This window comes from Lynx canadensis, chromosome D2 (genome assembly GCF_007474595.2).
Source record: "Lynx canadensis isolate LIC74 chromosome D2, mLynCan4.pri.v2, whole genome shotgun sequence".
Classification (NCBI taxonomy): Eukaryota; Metazoa; Chordata; class Mammalia; order Carnivora; family Felidae; genus Lynx; species Lynx canadensis.
Window position 1 is genome coordinate 32,660,857 of NC_044313.2, and position 22,743 is coordinate 32,683,599.

The window sequence follows — 22,743 nt, forward strand, 5'->3', positions numbered from 1 at the left end:
ATGAGTGACCAGCCACCCTCCTTCCTTTCCCTTGGTCTTTTAGGAGGCAGTCAATTCTCCTGCCCTCAATCCTTTTGTAATTTTATGTGTTTGCTGGTTTTTTGTTTTTTTTTTTAACTTCATAGTTTTTGGGGCAAAAATATAGTATGACTGCTACTTTAGGAGTTCAACAAATGGTTATAGTTTATATTTTTTAATGTTTACTGTGTGGCAAGCACCGTATGTACAATGTTGTTTAATTTCTTCAGCAACCTTGCAAGGTGAGTATTATGATTTCCAGGTGAAGAAACTGAGGCTCAGAACGGCTAAGCGACTTGAGTTTTGTCTCATGTTGGTTAATGATGGGAAAGTTGGGATCTGAACCATTTGGGCCACTGCCAAACCTACCTGTACCCTTCTGCCTCTCCCTCTTGCAGATGAAGTTTTGTGGCTTGACCTGGGGATCCAACCACCATCTCCATGTTGTGTCCATGGGGAAAATGCGATCTGAGTCCCAGCCCTCCAACTTATAAATGAACTTTTGGAGCATGGCCCACTCACCCGTTGAGGATTGTTGTCTCTGTCAGGTCAGCATTGAGACTAAGTGAATCTGTCTCACAGTGGTTTTAAAATTGCTTTTTCAGTTCCAATCCAGCATTAATGGAGGATGGTCTTAGAAATAGTCACTTGAGGTGAGTAAGAGTGGGCCAGATAGAAAGAATGCCAGTTTCATTCCTGCTGCCTGCAGTCTCCCTGTGGGCCATGGGGAAAGAATTTGAGGTAGACTGGTAACTTTTAATTACTTAGAGTTAGGTCTCTGTCACTCTTCTGTGGTTAGGCAGTGAGCTCTAGATGGGGGCAACGTGTCAGTCACTTCATTTCTCTGAGCCTCAATCTCTTTACCTGTAAAATGGCATGATAATGCGGCTTTATTTCCTCAGCGTTGGTGTGAGATTCAATTGAATTATAGGACCTTAGGACTAGAAGAGGGTATCCATGAGATAATGTTTAAAAATGTTTTGTAGGCCTATGTGAAGGGATGCCACTTTTGTTGATTTACTGTTATGGTTCACATTATTAATAGCATGCCACTTCTCAAACTTCAGCTGTATCAGAATCGCCCGGAGGGCTCATTAAGCCACACATTGTTGGGCAGCTCCTCCAGATTTTCTGATCCAGTAGTGCTGGAGTGGGGCCAGAGGATTTGTATTTTTAAATCTTTCCTGTGTGATGCTAATGCTGTTGGGTTGGTGGCCACACTTTGAGAACCACTGACAGATACCACTTAGATCTGGAGCCCCTGGCCCTGCCACTGCCTCAGGCCTAGAGAGTGATAGCTGAAACCCATGGACCGTTGGGGGATAGTGCATGTGGTGGTCTGTGCAGGCCATGTTGTAGCCACATAGAGCTGAGTGGGCACTGGTGACCCTAGGTCAGTGTCTGTGATGTCTGGAATTGGGTGGGAGCATCCTCTCTGTTTCTTTGGATCCCTTAGGACTTAGGATGGCTTTTGAAAGTCTCCACTACTCAGGGGCAGAGGGTATCTCTTGCAGGTTGCTTTGGGTCAAACTTAGTCCCATCCACATTGGTGAACTCTCTCACCAATGGATCTTGGCTCAGATCCACCCAAACTGAAGCCCTCTTTGGTTCCTGTAAAGAAATCATCTTTCTTGTGATCGTTCAAGGTTGTAGTAGAGGGAGAATCTCCCTATGGGGCTGGGTGGCTCATCTTTATGTTCTCTCTCTCTTACCCTAAGAGATTTCCCACTAATTGCTTTAACACTTTACTCTCTGTCTCCGTGACATGTGTGGTTTCTGCTTAAATCTCTTTCCTAATTGAGATACCCAACTTTTCCCTTAATTACCCCCATTTCAGAAGAAGGCAGGCTGGAACAGGCTAGCAGCAGTTCTCACACTTTTGCATATTGAGTAGCTTGTTTAAAACACAGATTCCCTGGCTACACCCTCAAAGACTGATTTCTCAGGTCTGGAGAGATTTTTAGGGATCTGAGACCTAGACTTAGGGAAACAATTAAAGAGAATTTGACTTGCTTTTCAGTCTGCCAACATGTGGTGGGCACTTTTACTCCAGTCACCCAGGAGCCCCTGCTTGGATGTCTGTTTTCCTTCGAGTCTATATTTCCATACCTGAGACAAAGCTGTGGGGCTGGGGTGTGGTTTGTTTAATGTTGGCTTTCTTGGCCAACAGATGACCCGGCCATTGGTTCTTTGAGGAGAAGAAAGCCTCGGGATTTCTGTTTTGGCCACTAAGATCTTTTACCTTCTATCATATTCCATTTAAACTATGCCTACCCCAAGGTCTATTGCAAAGTCTGGGTGACCTTTGTGGCCAACACTTGATCCATTCTCTCAACTTCTTATGACTGATAATGAGTTTTTAACTTCTTTTGCTTTATATGGCTGTCTGACTAGCTTTCACTGGGCTGATTTTTATCTCTGTGTTTTGTTGTAAGCATCATGGAAGTTGTGTCTAGATGGCACTGGGCCTATAGATATCTAATCAGTGGCGGGATAGGTAGGTTCACTATGATGTTTCTGGGCTGGCCACTGCTTGATGCCTGCACAGATCTCAAGACCATGGCAGTAAGGGTCTAGAACTGGCTTGACATCCAGTGTTTTACATGGAGAGTCGTGTGTGTGTGTGTGTGTGTGTGTTTGTGTGTGTGTGTGTTTTCTTTTTAGTACAGGCCCTTGAGGATTACTGTCAGATAGTACTTCCAAGGAGGGAGCTCCAGGCAAGTCTGGGCCCTAACTGAAGTTTGAGGTTTTCACCAAAAATGGACCGGCATCAAGAATGGACCTGGTCAGATAACTATTCCACTGCCTCAGTGGTTGGCAGAAGCTTCTGGCTACAACAGAGTTAGCTGGGTATCAGCTGTGGCAGCAGATTACTCCTAAGGCTAGTTGAGTGTGTGTGTATGAGAAAGAAAGAAAAGGCCCTTACTTCAAACAGCATTTTTCCTGTGTCTCCCAAGGATCTATTTTGTCCCTTTAAATGTTTCTTTTTCTTTTTTCTACATAATAGTCAATGTTCAGGATTGTGGGGAAAAAATTCAGGAAACAACCCAAAAACCCAGTTTTCAAAAGGGCCTGGGCAAACCCTCAGCATTTTGTAAATGGCTCTTTCTAGCCGGATCATTTCTATGGTGGCATGCCAGGTCCCTGCGGCAAGATTGCCGAGTGCTTTGCCCATTCTGCTCGGTCTAAAGTAACTTCTCAGTTCATTCTATTCCTTTTTAATTTTCGTGGTTTCTTGAGTTTGGGTAACTAAATTTAAAGTAAGAGCATGAAATCCGTATAGTACAACCACAGACCCAAAGACCATTGGAGCGACAAGAGTCCTCCCCATATGGTCCTAGATGGCCCACAGAGATCTTGCAGCTGCTTGGGACCGTGGTTGTAAGCCCAGGTGGCCTGCCTCTGAATCTAATACTCTTCTTCTGCCCGTGCTGCCATTGCGGAGGTTCTACTTCCCTTTACCCCGCTGCTTGGCCAAACTCAGGTGTGGCCGGTAGAGACCAAAGGGCTTCCGGGGCCAATGGAACCACTTAAGTTCAAGGAGACTCATGAGGAAAGGGGTGTTGTTCAGATTGCATTTTAAAACGGGTTGGGAATAACACTGGCTGTAAAAACATGATCAGAAATCTGCAAAATCAACACTCTTTCTTCCTGGTAAACATGAAAGCCCAGCAGCTGCACCTCCCTCACACGTGTTTGACCAACTGTTGTTCAGGACATCACGCCTCCCGTGGTGGCGTATGATTGCTGACTGAAGCCAGGATTGGCATTCCATCTCTTTGCTGGGTGGAACAGGGCATATCCGTGCTCTCAAAGCTGTTCAGGTTGTCTTTGAACTTAAACTGGAGCACGTATGCATCCATCTGGGGTTACACGGACACTTGGATATGGTACCACATCCTTTGTCTGGCTTTGCCGACTCCAGACCCAGTGCGGGTAGAACTGATCTTATTTAGTCAGAGGTGGGGATTTGTGGGTGACTTCTTTTCCGTCAGAATCCTCACTCTCTTAGTCACCCCTAACCTCTGTTATACAAGAGAATTTTGTTTATTTCAGAGAATCAGCCCACACACAGGTTTGAAGCAAGTCCAAAAGGAACATTTGCCACTGTGTAAAAACACGTCTCATCTTGCTGCTCTTTGATGAGAACCGGTCCATCCCTTCTATTCACCCCTCCACCAATCCCCCCACCCAACCCCGTTGCCTACATCATTTTAGCAAACTTACTGTATGGGAATTTACCGGTTTATTTCTCAGAACTGAAGCTAGTGCCTGACTTTCTTAAGGAAATACTTGGGGAAAGCAAAACTGCTTTATTTGTGCTGTCATTTTTTCCCCCCGTAAGTTTTCATGTATCTTCATAAGGAGATGGCTTGGGAACAGTTACTGAGAAGAATGCAGAGGTCATTAAGAACCAGTATTCATTCCTGGAGTATTCATTCCTGGAGATACAAGCCTGTCAAACAGACCTTATTCCTTTTTAGACATGGGCTCTGGGACGTGCAGGAGATACAGCGCCCTGCGTGCTCGTGTCTGGGAAGCATCTAACGGGAAGAAGTGCATTAAGAGCATAGGGCTAAAATGAGAAGTGAGGGCTGGGTGATAAGGCTGCAGGTGGATTCGCTGCTGACTGGATTACCAGAACAGATCCACATTCTCTATGTGGGAGGCCTCTTGTTGCAGACCTAGGATTGTGCCTGGGTCTGTCCTGGTCAATATTTTTTTCTCAGATACTTGGAGCTGTAAAGGGCAGCCATATGAAATACACAGATCTGTTAGGGCCAGGGGAGAGAGAGCTTACATTTCAAAGAGTAAACAGAACCCAAAAATCTCTTTTAAGATATGTCCAGCATCTGGATTATAAAAAAATCTTCTACGTGTAGGATGGGGGTGACCTGATTTTATTTTTTTTTTTTTTTTTTTTTTTTTTTTTTTAAATTTTTTTTTTTCAACGTTTATTTATTTTTGGGACAGAGAGAGACAGAGCGTGAACGGGGGAGGGGCAGAGAGAGAGGGAGACACAGAATCAGAAACAGGCTCCAGGCTCTGAGCCATCAGCCCAGAGCCCGACGCGGGGCTCGAACTCACGGACCGCGAGATCGTGACCTGGCTGAAGTCGGACGCTTAACCGACTGCGCCACCCAGGCGCCCCAAGGGTGACCTGATTTTAAAAGAAGCTTTCATGGGGGAAAAAAAGACTCATTTTGGAAGCTGAGAAAAAGAGGCAGGTCCCTCTCAGAAGGATGGAGAGAGGAGTAGGTGGTTCTTTAGCTGGATACCCTGATAGTTTCAGGCTTGCCTTCTGGGGCTACTACTTACCCTCCCACCCCCAGGTGAAGCGGGACTGGGTACGTGCCCCTTCCACCTGCAAGTGACCCAGGGTACAGTGTGAGTTGACTTTGACGTTAGTCCTTCTACCTGGTCTCCTTGAGAAACCACAAGTTTCTCCCTGAGAAACTCCCTTGCCCACACAAGGAGTCTTACAGATCTGCACTGGCTTTTCCAGGCAGGGGTCTGAGCTCTTTTTCTTTCTGAGGGTTTCCCGGTCAGGTCCTAGGCACTGGGGCTCACGGCTGCCTTTATTTAAAAAAAGGGAGGGGAGGGGTGCCTGGGTGGCTCCATTGGTTAAGCGTCGACTTCAGCTCAGGTCGTAATCTCATACTCCATGAGTTCGAGCCCTGCGTTGGGTTCTGTGCTGACAGCTTAGCTCAGAGCCTGGAGCCTGCTTCCGATTCTGTGTCTCCCTCTCTCTGCTCCTCCCTTGCTCTCTCTCTCTCAAAAATAAATAAACATTAAAAAAAATTTTTTTTTAAATCTTCAAAATGGTCTTTAGAAAGTGGCTAAATGGAACACTTTGTGTTCCTGTTTTAAACTTAAAGACCAATCTATTCTGCAAATGCAAAAAATAGCTAGAAGATGAGTTCAGTTCCATAGTGCTTCAGGTTGAGCAAAGGCAGCAGGAAGAAGGTACAGGTGTGAGAGAGGGGACTAAAACAGGAGACGGGGGTGGAGTGGGGAGGGAAGCTAGGGACCGGTGGGCAGGAAGACAGAAAAGCAAAGAGACTTGCACAGGAAGAAAGAAGACACAAAGAGAAAACAGCACAATTTGAGGTGAAACCAATTTGCAGTAAGAAGGCCTCTGCCCCAGTGCTGCAGTCTTAGGTCTAAGAATTCTGAGGAAATCCCAACCACTAGCAAAAAAGGATTTGTTTTTTCTTTGTAAATGTGTCATGTAGTTAAAATATGACAACCTGATCTGCCTATCCTTACAGAAAGAAATCTTTATTGATAAGTAAGAAGCTAAGGCCCAATTTAATACCTTTGAAAAGATTCCTTCTCCCCTTATGATCGTTGGGTGAATCCAAAGAAAGAAAATTCTGTTTTTATTGATCTATGTATATACATATGCACATATATAAAAAGAAACTACCTCCAAGTCATCCAGTGGTTACCTCTGGATGGTGATTAGGATTTTTCCTTTTTCTCCCTGTTTTGGAGGGGTGTTATTTTCTAACTTTTTCTTTTTTTCAATGAACAGTATGACTTTAATCAGGACAAAATTATTAAAACATCTGGAAATAATATTATTTACCTAAAGTAGTATTTTTCCCTCCCCAACCCTAATGTACTATTTTTTTAAATGAAAACTTAAGTTGGGAAATAGATGCATGCAAGGTACCCTAGCCCCTCCCCCCTCCTTCCTTTTAAAATTTGTAGTTGTTATCAAAGTTACACACCCATATAGTTTTTTTTTTTTAATTTTTTTTTTAACATTTATTTATTTTTGAGACAGAGAGAGAGAGAGAGAGCATGAACGGGGGAGGGGCAGAGAAAGAGGGAGACACAGAATCGGAAGCAGGCTCCAGGATCTGAGCCATCAGCCCAGAGCCTGACGCGGGGCTCGAACTCACAGACCGCCAGATCGTGACCTGAGCTGAAGTCGGAGGCTCAACCGACTGAGCCACCCAGGCGCCCCGACACACCCATATAGTTTTAAGAATCAGTCTTACAGGACCATGATTTCCTGCCTCCTCACCTCTGCCCCCATTCCCCAGTGGCAGTCACTTACAATTCTTAATGGATTCATCTAGTATTTACTTTCACATTTCTCAATAACTTGCATGTTTTGCTGCTTTGGGGCATTATCTGTTGACTCCTCACCATATAAGATGAGCGCTTAGCTCTCTTCTCCCTCCCTGTGCACTATCCCCTATTATCTCTGGAGGAAGAAAAATGCTGTCCTCTCTAAAAGTCATGAGTATCATGCCTTATCCTAGAGGGACAAAGGTTCCTTATGTGGAGTGACATTCACATCTTCTGGCTTTTTGTCATTTTGCCAATAAGACTTTTGAAATCTCTCCAAAATTCTATGTTCTAGGTTTGAATTGGACCATGCATTGTTACTAGCTCCATGGACCAACCAAAACTAAGAGCCTGTTGGAATCTGAACTGAATTAGGGCATCTCCTGGATGTTGCTTTTTTAGACCAAATATCAACTTCTTTTGTTTTCCTTTGCTTTTCCATAAAAGTCGAGTATGGAGAAAAGCCACTATCCTAGTTAATGGTGAGGGCCACTGTTTGCCAGACATGGGCGTCTTGGGAGTCCTAGAAGGTACCTTCCTTGAGCTCTCCATTCTGGGATAGCCGTCAAAGGGAGGCTTCTGTCTGCATTTGACTGGTGATATTGAAAGTTTGCAAGACTGTGGTAGAGATGCCTGTGTTCTGGGGACCCTGAGGAATTTGTATGAAGTCTTAAAAAGTGTCACCTTTTTCAGAAAAGCTGCTACAGTCGTCTCTGGGTAAGGCATGTAGACCCTACTCTGAGCCTCAAGAGTTTTACTTTGCTCCTAGAGCCACCCACAGACACCTCTGAATTCTCTGTCCAATTCTAGAGGTCGTTCCAATCGCCTTGCCTGTTTTTTGTTGTTTTTTTTTTAATGTGTTTTTTTTTTTTGTTTTTTTTTTTTTTTTTTAGAGAGAGAGAGAAAGAGAAAGAAAGAGAAATTCCCAAGCAGGGCTCAATCTCACAAATCATGAGATCATGACCTGAGATGAAATCAAGAGCCAGACGCTCAACCAACTGAGTCACCCAGGTGCCCCTGACCTTACCTATTTTCTCTTGGCTTGTGAGTGGCTCCTACCTTCTGCCCTTTGCCACTATTTATGGCCCTTCTTAATTCTGGGGAAGACTTCGCTGGTCTTACAGCAGGGATTTTACAGTCTTGCTCATTCATGAAGAATGAGGGGAGGCAACATGGCAGGACTTCCACTGCGAGAAATGAAGACTCGGAATGTTAAAGTTAAAGGGACCTTAGAAACTACATTGTACAGCTGTCCTTGCACACCTCCAGCGGTGGGGGGGGGGGGCACTCTTTCAAGAGGCCACCCCTTTCAGTGTTGGGTGGCTCATCTCATTGGAAAGTTCTTTCCTACTGAACTGATGCCCTTGTCTGGAACTCCATTAAATAGGTGAGGGCAACCTTGAAGGTAGAGTTTGTTGAAACTAGTCAACAACTCCCCCCATTACTCTTGCGTAAGCAGTATTAAAAATGATTTTAAGAGGCAACTGTAAAAGATGCTGGTAAAAGTTAATGTTTTCTAAGCACTGAGTGTGTTGCCAGAGAGGTTCAGTTTTATTTTTATTTTTCATTATGATTTTGATTTATTTGAGTCTGATAGAATGGTATCAGTGACATGAGGAATAATTACAGTATCTTTTGAAATTCTATCCTGGAACCCCACCAGGAACCAACCCAGATTCATGCCAAGGAACACATCATAGGTTTTGGGTTTTTAAAAAATGTGTTTTTAAAAATGCTTGTTTGAAATGCTAGACTTTTTGATACTTACAGAGCATTGTTTTAGTGGGTGGACTTCCTTTTTGATCCTCTAAATTTAAGTTTTTAGTTCAGTTATGGCCATAGTGACCAATCCTGTATTGTGAGTTTAACAGGCCTCTGAGAAGCGAGACCTGTGTGTGTGTGCACGCATACACACACATGCATGATTGTCTCCCTTTTGTCAACCAGGTCTAAAGTTCCCTTGATTCTTACTACTGCTTTTATTGATTCTTTAGAGATGCTTGCCATCTTAGGAAAGCTGTGTATAATCATTCCTTAAATAAAAATGACTTGCCGTAAAGAGAGAAACTGGCAGCAAGAAATCAACATGTTAACATTGGTAGTTGGATTATTGTGTTTTCTTTGAGAACTTCCTTTGTTTTCCCAGCTTTCTATGATGAACATGTGTTTTTTAAGTTTATTTATTTATTTTTGAGAGAGAGAGAGAGAGAGAGACAGAGCGAGCGAGCAGGGGAAGGGCAGAGAGAGAGAGAGAGAGGGAGAGAGAGGGAGAGAGAGAGAATCTTATGGCTGTGAGATCATGACCTGAGCTGATATCAAGAGTCGGATGTTTAACTAACTGAGCTGCCCAGGTAGCTCCTATGATGACCTTGTATTAATCAGGTGCCCCTGTGATGAACACGTATTCATCTGTATTGGAGAAAATTATTTGGGGAAAAAGAAAAGCATGGTTGCTTTCAAACTCATTCCTAGTCTGCCAATGATGTAACAAGGTGGAGAATACAGGAGGGATGACAGAGTGGACCCAGGGACACTGAGCACCAGTACTGCCTTGGGAACTGTAGGCCCCAGTCTTTTTAACCATCAAAGATGCCTGTCTTTTATTTTTTCTTTTATGCTTACTTTTCTTATAAATGTCCCTGCTTTGAAATATTTCATCTAACCCAACACTGTGGTTATTAAGTAGTAATTCCCCTCTAGTTGATCCATCAAAGATAGACTGCCTCTAATTGTTGCCTGGGTTACTTTATGGAGTTGATGCTGTTCCAGCTGGGGTTGAAGGTGTGATGTTTGAGTTGGCTCTACTGTTAGGCACATCTATGTTCTCCACCTTTATTGCTGCCTGTGTGAAACTTTTTGAGCCAAGGACCCACAGTTGGGGTTCTGCAGTTAGAGCTCTTCTGTGTTTGGGGCCCAGGACCCTGTATTCCCTCTAGTACTGATATCTCTTCCCATAAATTTGCCTTGATTTTATTTTGAATGCAACAACATCTAAACAGCCCCAAACCAATAATGATACAGTAAGGCTTCGTGACTATGCTAAGCTTTGTCTACCTCCTCATTATCCTCATCATGGCAGTGATAATTGGCATCAGCCGAGTGAGCACACATGGAATGCCAGATACTGTGTTAAATGTCTATACAGATCTTGTTTGATATTCACAACTCCTCTGCGAAGCAAAGACTGTTAAATAGCCCCCATTTTATTGATGGGGAAACAGGCTCTGAGAGGTTGAGTAATTTGTCCAAGGTCATGAGGCCAAAGAGCCACAAAGCCAGGATTTAAGTTGCTTCCTATCTCTTACACTTTCCATACCCTTTCTCTTAAAAAAAAAAAAAAAAAAAAAAAATTAACATTTATTTATTTTTTGAGAGAGACAGCATGAGCGGGGGAAGGGCAGAGAGAGAGAGAGAGAGGGAGTCACAGATTCCAAAGCAGGCTCCAGGCTCTGAGCTGTCAGTACAGAGTCCAACATGGGGCTCAAACTCACAAGCCATGAGATACTGACCTGAGCCCGAAGTCAGATGCTTAACCAACTGAGCCACCCAGGCGCCCCGTACCCTTTCTCTTTAATCCCTTTCCTCTTTAGTCGGCTCTTTCCAGACCAGGACCTCAGCTTCAGGTGTTCTTCACATCCCAACACATCACCTGCTCGTGGGCCCTGTGTTCACAGGTCCTCAGGAGGAGGTGTGGGGAAGGTGGCCAGACCCTGGCAATGGAGGCAGTGGGCAGGGTGCCATGGCTGCTGTCCTTGCACCCTGGCAGGCCAGGTCGCAGGGGGCTTATCCCCAGGTCTGAAACTGGAGTTAGGATTTGGTCTCTCCTTCTAATTTCCCACCTTTCGAGTGGGGCCTTAAGGGGTGTGCGGACGCATTGCCCAGCCACAGAAATGATGAGTTTGTGCCTTCGGTGCCATTCGTCAGCGTTCTTAACATTTTTCTTTCCTCCAAGAGAGAGGGCATAGAAAGCATCAAATCCCTCTCTCCTGGAAGGATGAGGAAGCTGGGGAAGGTACCTCTCTTCCCACAGGGTGACCTCAGTTCCATTCCAAGGAGACCGTGTGGAACAGGGGTTCTTATTTTTTGGGGTCATAGACCCCTTTGAGAATCTGATGAAAACTTTGGACTCCTCCCTAGAAAAATTATAATAATAACTAACATTGTGTTGTAAGCACTTGAACATGTATTACCTCTTTTAATCCTCCTCCTAACCCTATAAGGGTAGGTACTCTTGTTTTCCCTATTCTACAGACAAGGAAACTGAGGCATTGAGATGTTAAATGGCTTGCCCTTGGGCACTTGTTTACAGAGTGGTAGGACCTTTGTATGTGGTTTCCACTGGACCCCAGGAGCTAGAGAACCTCAGTTCTAGAGTACCAGCCAACTCCTGCATTGCTTAAATATGGAAATGTGTATGTGTAATAAGATAGCAGGTGGATACCACCCCCCTACAGCTGGCGATCGACCTGCTGTCAAGGTGGTGGGGGAAGGAAACGCTGCTGTTGGCTCCCCTTTGCAGAATCTTCCCCCATCCTCTTGGACCAGTTAGGTGCATCTGCGTGGGGTTTCTAAGTGTCCAAGCCTTGCGGGGATCCCACACAGTTATCTAATTGGCATTTAATGGTGGGCGGGGAATCAGGAGTCAGACAATCTGGGCTTCTTCCCTGGTTTTGCCCCTCCAAGCTGTGTGGCTCAGGGAGTCATTCAGCCTCTTCTGAGCCTGTCTGCTCATCTGCCAACCAGAGCGGATGAACTCGGGCCTTCATTAGGATAAGGAAGGTTTCCCCAGTGTGGGAGGAAGGCACTGCCCTTAAGCAAATGGCCTGCGCCAAGTACAGCGTGCACATCGCTCTGTTCGGCTTAATGAGCCCATAGACTGATCTGTGGCTGCCGACCATGCTTGACAACTGCAGCTTTAGAAAGTACAGAGAGCATTTTCATAGTGATGGTCAGTGATCCTAATGAGATTTTGGAATAGTTTGTACTCCGCACCCTTGTCTGCCTTTCTCTTCCCCACCTGTTTGTTCATGACCCCCCACAGCAGGTATCCTTAAAATCATAGATACCTAGAATGTTACTGCTGGAAAGGAACTCTGATCACCTATGGCCAGCCTTCTCATTTTGCAGGAATGGAAGTAGGCTCAGAGAGGTGTAGGAACTTGCCCAAGGCCACACAGCTAATCCAAAACAGAGCCAGAACTTAGGTTAGCATTTTTTCATTTGTGCCACGTGGTTGTCCCTGTGTCAGCCAGACACCACTCTTATCAGTTTTTACCTTGCATGGCTTGTCCTCTCTGCTTCCTTCCTTGAAAGTAGAGGCTGGGCCATCCTCATCATACTCTCTCCCTGTTTCTCCTCACCGCCTCAGTGCAGGGCGAATGAAGCAACAAAGCCATCCGCGGAAGCAGAGCCAATCTCCGAAGACCTTCGGGGCGCTCAGCCCACAGTTCCACACATTCAGATCAGTGTAACCTCTCCATGCACCAGGATGAGTTTCTGCTGTCGACAGAGATCTGGGCAATACCCCTCTCCGTATACTCCTTTATCCCCATTAATGGAGTGGTGGATAAACCCAGCTTTTGGAAGCCGAGCCAATGTGGCTTATGAATGGCTGTGCTGGCGCTCTGTATCCAGCAGAGGTCTAACCTGGGTATAAAGAGTATCTTTTCTGAAGCTGGTGACATAGCACCACCGGGCATCAGCTTAGCACTCACTGTCCCTTGCCACAGGCCACTGTGAACGTCCAGGGGCTTTCTCTTCTCTCTGCTAAACAGAATTTTATTGTCTGTTACTCAGCTTGTTACCCCATCTTCTTAGGAGAATTTTTCCTGGTTAATTCAGCTTCTGGGCCTTTTTAATATGGAATTAGGGCAACAAATAGAAGCAAAGTTGGAGGACCAGGTGCTAGGGGTGGTCAGTGTGTGTGTGTGTGTGTGTGTGTGTGTGTGTGTATGTGTAAGGAGGGGCTGTGTTTGTATCTGAGAAGACCCAATGCTCATGTGACAGAAGAAGAAATGCCAGAGAAAGGAAAGGAGAGGGAGGAAGAAGTGTCTATGGGCTGGGGGTTGAGAAGAGTGAGGAGAAGGAGAGGAGCCAACTTAGAAGAATGGCTACTGTGTGTCTAAAGGATACAAGCAGTAGAGAAGGAGGAGGACTTTTAAAGATAGCTCCCCATGCATTATTCTCTCTTGTTGGTGTTCAGCAAAGATCCAATAACATTTTTAATTTTTATTCTGTTTAGACTGTCTTGTTTGTTTACATGGCTACCAAGTGGAGACTGGACTATGTGGTGACCCAGTTGTATTGATGTTCATCTGGTGTGTTCTATCTGGGAGGCAGGCTGGCCGAGGGGCAGAAGGACATGAGAAGCAGACTCTAGAGGGTGGGTGATCTGGAGGAAATGCCCCCGTGGTGGGGTTTGTGACTGGTGTGCCAGAGTCAGCGTGCAGGTGGTATTCCTACCCTCTGAACAAACTCTAGATAATTTTCCTGCACTAAATATAAATATATCAGAGTTCTCAGATTCAGTGCCTAATCACTTTGTACCCATTGGCAGAAAAAATACGAGGCAGTTCAGTAGTGGGGGGAAATGCAGTGATTCATTTATGTTGTATTTTTTCCATAATTAATTTGCCATGAGAAAAAGGACAAGGTTGAGTTTACTGGCTGTCTTACTGATGGAACTCTTATTGAGGAAGAATATTTAAATTTTTGTTCTCCAAGAAATTGTTCTTTTGTACTGGTTTGAGATGGAGGTGACTTAGCACAGAGAGGGTTTTTAAACCAAGGGAAGGAGCGGTGCCTGGTTTAGACAGAGTTCTTTCTTCTGCCAGTGTGCCTCCAGGGGTCCGTTGCGTGTGCTCTGCCCATCCAGCATTCACATTCAGTAAGAGGACTTCTTCCAGCAGCTGACGGCCCTGGAATAAGCAGGCTGCTGGAACGTGCAGGTCTGTGCATGGAGGGAGTCCTGGCCCATTTCTGGGCTCCTCGGAGGGCAGGAGAGATGCTTCTGCAGAAGAACCCAAATCTTTGGCCTGAGCATTGAGAAAGTTCAGGCAAGCATCGGTGCTTTTGGGTACTAGGCAAGGGTGGAAAGGGGACCTGCCCTGGTTCCTACCCTGTTGCTAGTGGGATAGTTTTTTATTTTGTTTTAAGCCCAATTGCCAAGCTATTGGGCACCTTAAAATTACCTATAATTTTTGATCCTCTTAAGGGGCCTTGTGTGAGGACAGGAAGTGTCAGCTGCCTTCTGGTGTTTGAAACAATGTCCAGGGCAGATGGTTGTTTCCCACCTAGCTTTAAAAGATGTCAGGAGAGCAGCCCTCTGCAGGTGAAAGGCCCTGGTCAGTCCCTGGCCTCTCCTTGGGCCACACCTGCCTTGTTCGGGCTGGCCCCACTCACTGACGGTGGCCTCAGAAATCTCGAGGCAGCCCTCATGGTGTTGGTCACACTTCTCAGCCATGTAAGTGTTTCTGGGGGACTCCTAGACCACGGGCATCAGAATGCTCCAAGGTTCTCGTAAGTAATGAATATACCAAGTGGACAATCAGAGTCTCTGGGGGATGGGGTGATTCCTTTGTACCCTCTGGATGGAGAACCACTATGCCACCTGCAGCCACTGTGGAGAAGTGGGCATTGCGGTTAGTAAGTTTGATGCCACGAGATCTTGGGTTCAGGTTTTAGGGTTAAGGAAGTTGGGAGAAGGGAGGAAAGTGCGCAGGTGTGGAGTACCAGCTGTTGGAAGATGCCGTGCCTTTTTCATTTATACTCAGCCCAGTGTGCTGTATGTTATGATGCCATGCACAGGGGAGGAAGCAGTGTCAGAGAGATTAATAGCTTGCTTAGGATCATGCATTTGGTAGGTGGAGACCAGGCTTGACTGAAGTCCTCATTTTTTCCGTTATGGCTGTAATCTTCATGCTAGAATGTTGAGTGTCTCCCCGACCATGACTGTATGTGTTAAGATTTTCTAGTAGCCACAGTGAAAAGGTAAAGAGAAATGAATGAAATTAATTTTAAACATTTTCTTTAACTTAGTATATCTAAAATACTTCAGTATTTAATCAGTATAAAATATGTCAATGAGATATTTTACATTCTTTTTTTTCCATACCAAGTCTTCAAAATCCAGTATGTTTGCTACCTTCAGAGAACACTTCGTCATACTAGCTACATTTCAAGGGCTCGGTGGCCAGGAGTGGCTAGTGACTGCCTTACAGGACAGCCCAGCTCTAGCATCTGTGTACTGGAGAGGCATGTCCTGCCCGGCTGCCCAGAGTAGCAAGGGATTTCTAAATTCGTGGTATACAAAGGCCACGGGATGAATCAATACTGGGCAGTCTTCGTGTCACCTGAGGAGGGGGTATTATAAGTCCTCAGTCTAGGGTCCCAGGTGATTCTTCTGTGTAACCTGATTGGAAACAACTGCACCCAAAGCATTCACTGGGCAATTTACCTGGGTTCTGTGGCTTTGCCCTGCCCCCTCGTCAGGGACACTTGCATTCCAAGCACGTTCTCTGGGGGTGGGGTGGTGGTGTGATGGGAAAGGTGGGGGAATGTGTGCCCTGAGGGCTCTTTCCCTCCCCTACTGAATAGAACTGCAGTTTCAATGGAAAAAAGGACTGCTTATTTATCTGGATGTGATCATGCATAAGGGGTGGGACCTTTCCTTTCGGTGGCTGAGAGCGGAGTCCTGTGTTCTCAGGAAAGGTAAGATGAAAAGAGTAAAAATATTTAGGGAAGAATGGGATACTGTGTATACTTAAGCTGTGTTTTTTCCCCCAGTGGTGTGGTTTTGAAATTTATTTGCTGACTTAGTGCAAGAAATCTGGTCCTAAAGAGTTACAGTCCAGGGGTCCAAGCCTCAAATGCCTCCGAAGTCCGGCAGGTAACAAGCCATGAAGGGTAGGAGATGTCAACTCCAATCTTAGGAATGTTCTTCACTTTCACAGATCTTGCAGTCTCCCTTTTTATCTGGAAATATAAGACCCTCTTGGTCCGTCATTTTCTTACTGTTGATAGAGAAATATTTCTCTAAGAGAAGAAGCAGTCCAAGCATGGTAAATGGCAGTGACATTTGTGCTTGGTCTTTAGGGAGACCAATCTGAGAGCCATGCCCCTCTAAGGGGGGGTAGCTACTACCCAGCTCCATCCAGCTGTTATCCTTGAGGCCCAGTGTTACCAGATCTTGTTATTTTAAGGAGTGCAAAGGTAAAATCTTGGCTTTCGTCCTTTTAATTTAGAACGACAGTTAAATCTTGAAAAACACAGATTTGAACTGCACAGGTTCACTTATGCCCAGATTATTTACAGTACTATAAATGTATTTTTTTCTTCCATAATGATTTTATTGACATTTTCCTTTCTCTAGCTTTATTGTAAGAATACAGCATACAGGGGTGCCTCTGTATCTCAGTCGATTGAGTGTCCAACTCCTGATTTTTTGGCTCAGGTCATGATCTTGGGTTGTGGGATTCTCTCTCTCTCTGCCCCTCTCCTCAACTTGCATGTTCTTTCTGTTTCTCTAAAAAAGAAAAGAATACAGTATATAATACATATAAAATATGTGTTAACTGGTTATGCTATTGGTAAGGCTTCTGGTCAACAAGAGGCTCTTGGTAGTTCAGTTTTAGGGAAGTGAAAAGTTATACGGGGAGTTTTGACTGAGTGGCAGGTAGGCACCCCTAACCCGTGTTGTTCAAGGGTCTACTGTAGTTCTAGTTTCACAGGAAGTGAAAAAGGCTGTAGGTCCTGTATGTCCTTCTCCCTGCTTCCATTGGTGGTAGCACCTTACATAATTACAGCTCAGCATCAAGACCAGGAAATGGGCACTGTTGCAATCTACTGTCCTTACAGGGGGTTTGCTAGTTCAGTTTATGTACGTGCTCATTTGTGTGTACACATGCATGTGCGTGTGTTCTGTGCAGTTTTATCAAGTGCAGATTTGTGTAACCACCTCTACAGACAAAGTCTTTGGCTTTTAAATTGTGCAGATATATCAAAAACTCTTGGGGTCTAAAGTACATGCGGTAGGCCAGGTGTGGCCTTCTGAGCCTTCAGTTTTCAGCCTCTGTTCTAGTCTCGCACTTTCATTTTTTTTTTATTCACATAAAATTCATGTAACACAGAATTCACTACTTTAACCCTTTTAAAGTATTCAGTGTTTTTTAGTATATCCACAGTGTTGTACAACTATTTCCACTACCTAATCCAGAACGTTTTCATCACCCCGAGAAGAAACCTGTATCCGTTAGCATTCACTCCTTCCGTCCTTCCCCTTAGTCCCTGACAACCACGTATCTACTTTCTGTTTTTATGGATTTCTTCTTCTGGACATTTCATGCAAATGGAATCATACTACTCTATATACTGGTCTTTTGTGTCTGACAAGCCCTTTCATTTTATAGAGAATGAGACTTGGGGCCAGAGGGCAAAAGTGATGTGCGCACTAATATACAGCTAGTGAGTGGCCAAGTCTTTACTTGAACCCAGAACCACTACTCTTGGTACCATATCTTTGTGCCTCTCACCATTCAGGTGTTTGTTTTTATAATATGATGATAAAACTGCCACCCCAGCTATTTTCACTTGGTTTTAATTAACATGCTACCAACAGAATGTCTTCTGTTACTTGTGCTGAGTGTTAAGGTTCTTTAGGGAATCACTGTGGAAATGAAAATTGTCCAAGAGAAAATAGAACAATTCAATTTAGTATGCTTTTTAAAAAAAGTTTATTTATTTTAAGAGAGAGAAAGAGAGCAGAAGAGGGTCAGAGAGAGCAGGGGGAGAGAGAGAATCCCAGGCAGGCTCCATGCTGTCAGCACAGAGCCCGACGCAGGACTCAGTCTCACAAACCATGAGATCATGACCTGATCCTAAACCAAGAGTCAGTGCTTAACCAGCTGAGCCACCCAGGCACCCCAATTTAGTATGCTTTTACTGAGTACCTCTTGTGTGCTAGGTTCAGGACCAACAGGGATGAGTTAGACTGGACCCTAACCATCAAGGAATAGTCAGTTGAGAGAAACAGAAGAAAGAATTTCAGGATATTAGGGTAAATATCATGACTGTAGGGTAGAGGGAAAGGGCACCAGGTCCAATGTGGGGAGCTTTGAGAAATGAGAGGAAGTTAACAGGTACTGAGACAGGAGAGGCCTGAGCAAAGGTTGAGACTTTAGGAATTGTAGGTCTGCACACTTGAGCTGTGAGCTGATTGGTAGTGATGGAGCAGGAAATGGGGAGCTGGGGTATTGGAAACACAGCTGGAAGAGTGTGCTTGGGTCAGAGTCCTGAAGGTCAGCTACCCTTGTGGATGTCCGAAACTTTAAAGCTCGGGATGGCTGAATAGAAGCAGAGTAGGAGAAGCCAAAGTTGGGAATTGAGTCTCCAGGGGAATACCCAAGTCTGAGCAGTTGGGGTAGGGAGTGGGATATAAGGTGGTGGACCTAGTACCCAACTATCAACAAGATTGAGAAGAATCAAGGCAAGGGAAGCCAGGAGACCATTCCAGAAGCCATGCCATGATGAAGTCATGTCATAGGACATGTTTGGAGAGCTCTCAGTCCTGTTTCCAATGGCCTGCCTCCACCTCCTTGTTCACCCACTTAGCAGTGACTTATTGAGCACTTGCTTTGTGCTGGGGTTACAGCAGTGAACAAGTCAGGCAAGATTCCTGCCCCCTGGAGGGGAGCATGGATAAATGAGGTAATTACGGATTGTGATAGTCCTACCGAAAAAGTAGCTTTTGCTGGTAGGACTAAGGTTAGGCAGTCTGGGCTGGCCTGAGTCAAGAGGTGATACTGGATCTGAGTTCCCAATGGTGAGAATACCCCAGCCACGGCAAGAGCCAGGGAAAGAGCCTTGCAGGCAGAGAGAACAGCAATTGCAAAGACCCTAGAGGGAGGGAGTCCCTGGCCATCTGCAGGAGTACTCTGGGCTTTGTCAAGGTTTCCTTGGGTGGCAGGGGGGTGGGAGGAGGACAGTGGGGCAAATCAGAACAGGTATTTTGTGGAGGGTATCCTGTCTCAGGAGGGGAGAAGGGAGGGAACCTTCCTGAGGAAGAAAAACATATCCCAGTGGAAGAAAGTATGAAATCACTCATACTTAAATGATTCATTTAAAGTAGGCGTGCTTTTTTTTTTTTTAAGGGGGAGCTAAAAATTATTTTGCTATTTTTCAACTAATTTTATTCTATTTTATGAGCTTTGTGTCGTTCACAGAACTTGGAAACCTTCATTCTGCTTCCTACTGAAACTGGAGTAGGTGGGAGGGCTTTATAAAGTGTCCCAAACCCACTTTCCTCTGCCAGTGGGTGTGGAGGGAGGACAACTGGGCAGTGGGACCAGGGACAAGACTTGGTTGAGGTACCTTGGCACTGAGCATTTTGGAAGCTTCAGTGGTTCTGGATGTGGCACTGTTTACTGTGCCAGCGGGGATTTGTTCTGGGAAATAGGGAAACGCTTTCTGGGCCAGTAAAGGGGTTCATTTTGCATATATTAGAAAATCATCTTGAATAAAATGATTAAAAAAAACACTGCACAAAAGAAATAAAGATAATTGTTCTGATTTGTTTCCTTCCCGAGTTGGTCAGCCTCAAGGCCAGTTGGGGATTTTTCCAATTCTAGACTAGCTTTCTGAGCAGAGTTCTTCCGAGTCCACTAAATTAGTGGGCTAATTAGTGGGTGCCTAGATTTCAGAGGCTAGTGGCAGGCCTGAGTAGTTAAGAGATGGGTTGGCTTGATTATCCTTCAGCTGAGAGATATGAAATTTGAGGTATATCATGAAGGAACATGGAGGGTTTGAAGGCGTTATATTGGCATACAGTGATTAGCCAGGCAAACAAGCTAAAAGACTCCTTAAAGGGTAAACAACAGAAGAGGTAAGCGCAAATCAGTGCTTAGTACTATGAAGGAGAGGTACATGGTGTTCTGGGGGACCAGAACTGTTTGGATGGTCCAGGTGTTTGGTAGGAATGAAAGTGGCTAACATGACTTTCACAACATCTAGCATTATTCTATATTCTTGGGATAAAGTAGAGAGGAGGATGTAAATGAGAGAGGTGATGGTTCAAAGGCAACTTGTGTGATTTCTTTTGGAAGGATGGGTCAGAGAAATGTCTTGTTTTAGGCAAGGACGTAATAATACTGCAGGGAAACAATGGATTGCCTAAAAATTAAAGACTGCAGAAGGGACAGATTAGTATCTTGAGCTTTTCCTAGACTTCCTGTCCCACCTTTGTTCTTCCTAATTTTCAATATGGCTCAAGGTGGGGGGGGAGGGACCCTTAGGTTGAAGGGGATGTGTAAGAGTGTCCTTGTTCTGGTGAAGGATACTATGGGTTGCTGCTGGGCCTTGCAATCAGGAGGGCTGATGTTGGTCAGCTGTGGGTTTCTCTGGTGCTGGGCTGTGAAGGTCACCTGGTAGCATCTGGTGATGTCAAGAAAGAGATCTTTCTAGGCTGGCCCATTCATGGAACTAGCTTACTCCCATCTGTCATCTTTGTGGCACATAGCATTTACTTTGCCATTCTTGACTTGAGATGCCTCAGGCCGTTACTTAACCACAAAGTGGGAATCTGGAAAGAGAAATGCTCAGCAGGCTTGGCAGGTTTCTAGGCATTGCAGTGATCTTCAGCATTCTGCTGTTTGGTGGGCAGTAAGGACTCGAGGCAGAGTACTTTGTGCCTTGGAGCCATTCCTTGAAGACCACCTTGATGACTGGGTGCTTCCAGACCCTGTGCCCTGGCAGGGTGAGCCTACATAGGTGTGAGGGCTCAGATATGCTGAGGCTGGACAACTCCACTGAGTTTATCTGGAGGCACTGGCATTAGGTCATGGTATACAGGGACTGAGGCAGAGGGGGCCCCCTTCACTGGCTGCTGGCATTCTATGTTTGTTTTTATTTTTTAAACATTTTTTAAGTTTGTTTATTTGAGAGAGAGAGCGCACACAAGCAGTGGCGAAGGGCAAAGAGAGAGAATCCCAAGTAGGCTCCGCGTTGTCAGTGCAGAGCTCCATGTGGGGCTCGATCTCAAAAAATGTGAGATTGTGGTCTACGCTGAAATCAAGAGTTGGATGCTCAACTGCTCAACCACTCAACTGACTGAGCCATCTGGGTGCCCCTCTATGTTTATTTAATAGAGTAAAAGGAGTTAAGGTGTGCCTGGGTGACTCAGTCGGTTGAGCACCCAACTCTTGATTTCAGCTCAGGTCATGATCTCAGGGTCATGAGATGGAACCCTGCGTGGGGCTCTTCACTGACAACATGGAGCTTGCTTGGGATTCTTTCTCCCTCTCTCTCTGTCTCTCTCCCACTTCCCTGCTTGCATGCGCTCTCTCGCTCTCTCTCTCTCTCTCTCTCTCTCAAAATAAACATAAAAAAAAGAATAAAAGGAGTTAAGTGTTGTTTCACATAATGTGATGTAGGGAGTAGGTAAACATACTGAGAGTATACAACTCCCCCAAAGCCTGAGTCCTTGCATCCTGCCCAGAGGATGCTGAATTAATGACCTCGCGGAGATTGTTCTGGAGCTTCTGAGTGAAAGATACTTTTTTCCAAATGAGTAGGAGTCTGGGTATCAGAGTCACCTGAACAAAGCCTGGGCCTCCAAATCAGAGATTCTGATTTAATAGGTCTGCGGCCCAGTATTTTTTTTTTTTTCCTGGTGATTCTAATTTTCAGCCAGATTTGGGAACCTTCCCACCAGTTACAGATCCAGGGAAGCTCTTCCCACTCCTGAGGTGACTTTTGCCTCCTTGCTTGCCCATACTGGCCTTGAACCCTGAGCCCTAACCATGGGCACATGTTTGGTCTTCACTCCTCTTTATGTCCCTTTCCAAAATGTGTCTTTTGGGGTGCTACCCCCTGGCTTTGCTTCAGCCTAGATTGGGGCTGGTGACTCATCTCTTTCTTATCCATGAAGAACAGGAGAACTGCATCTGGAGATTTTGATGAGCAGATATTCTGGGACATTTTCTTAACAAAACTTCCTGCTTGAGGCTTGACTGTGTAGTAGATTCTGGCCATAGAAATCCAGGCCCTGAGGTAGAGGCGGGATGGTTTGTGACTGGCACAGGGAAAAAAAAAACTATCAGCTGTCTTCTCAGAGACACGATGGAAGTACTGTCAGTATTTCTGCCACCATGTTTTTGGCCCTGCTGACTCTGGGACAGCATTGGTTACCCTGAGGGAGTCCTAGGTGGGCATTGTCAGGGAATAGGGCTGATTTGGTGGCATTCTTGAAATGGGTGCTTGGCGAGACAAACATCCAAGAGTACACATGACATCTCAGCAGTTGTTGGGTCAGGTGGCAGGAGTTTTTAAGACCAGCAAGATAACATGAGATCTGGACAAGACCAAGTTGGAGGGGCTGTTCACTCCTTCCTCTTGCTCCTCTTGTCCCATGGCCTGTGATTCCTACCTTCCCCACTTTTCTCCCCCGCTGCCTGTTCCCCTCCCTTCCCTGCTTTAGGATTTCCTGAGTGTCTGCCCATGACAGGAAGTGTCCGTTCACCTTGGCTGCACCAGGAAACCCAGCTCAGTGCTCCCAGAATGCCTGTGCCCACCCCGATCTTCAGGTTTACCCATTGTGTTAGAACTCTTCTTGAGTGTCAGATTGTTTACCTTGACAGAGCAACTTAAGGG

The 22,743-nt window shown here is 45.3% G+C and overlaps 1 protein-coding gene across 3 annotated transcripts in view; it reads left to right on the forward strand.

The window, feature by feature from the left end:
- The first annotated feature begins 416 nt into the window (after nucleotides 1–416).
- Nucleotides 417–22,743, forward strand: part of SORBS1 (sorbin and SH3 domain containing 1) — a 189,983-nt gene continuing 167,656 nt past the window's right edge. For all 3 annotated transcript variants that reach the window (XM_036064312.1, XM_030335628.2, XM_030335629.2), the window contains exon 1: nucleotides 417–566. The gene's annotated coding sequence lies outside the window, so the exon portion shown is untranslated. The remainder of the gene's footprint in view (nucleotides 567–22,743) is intronic.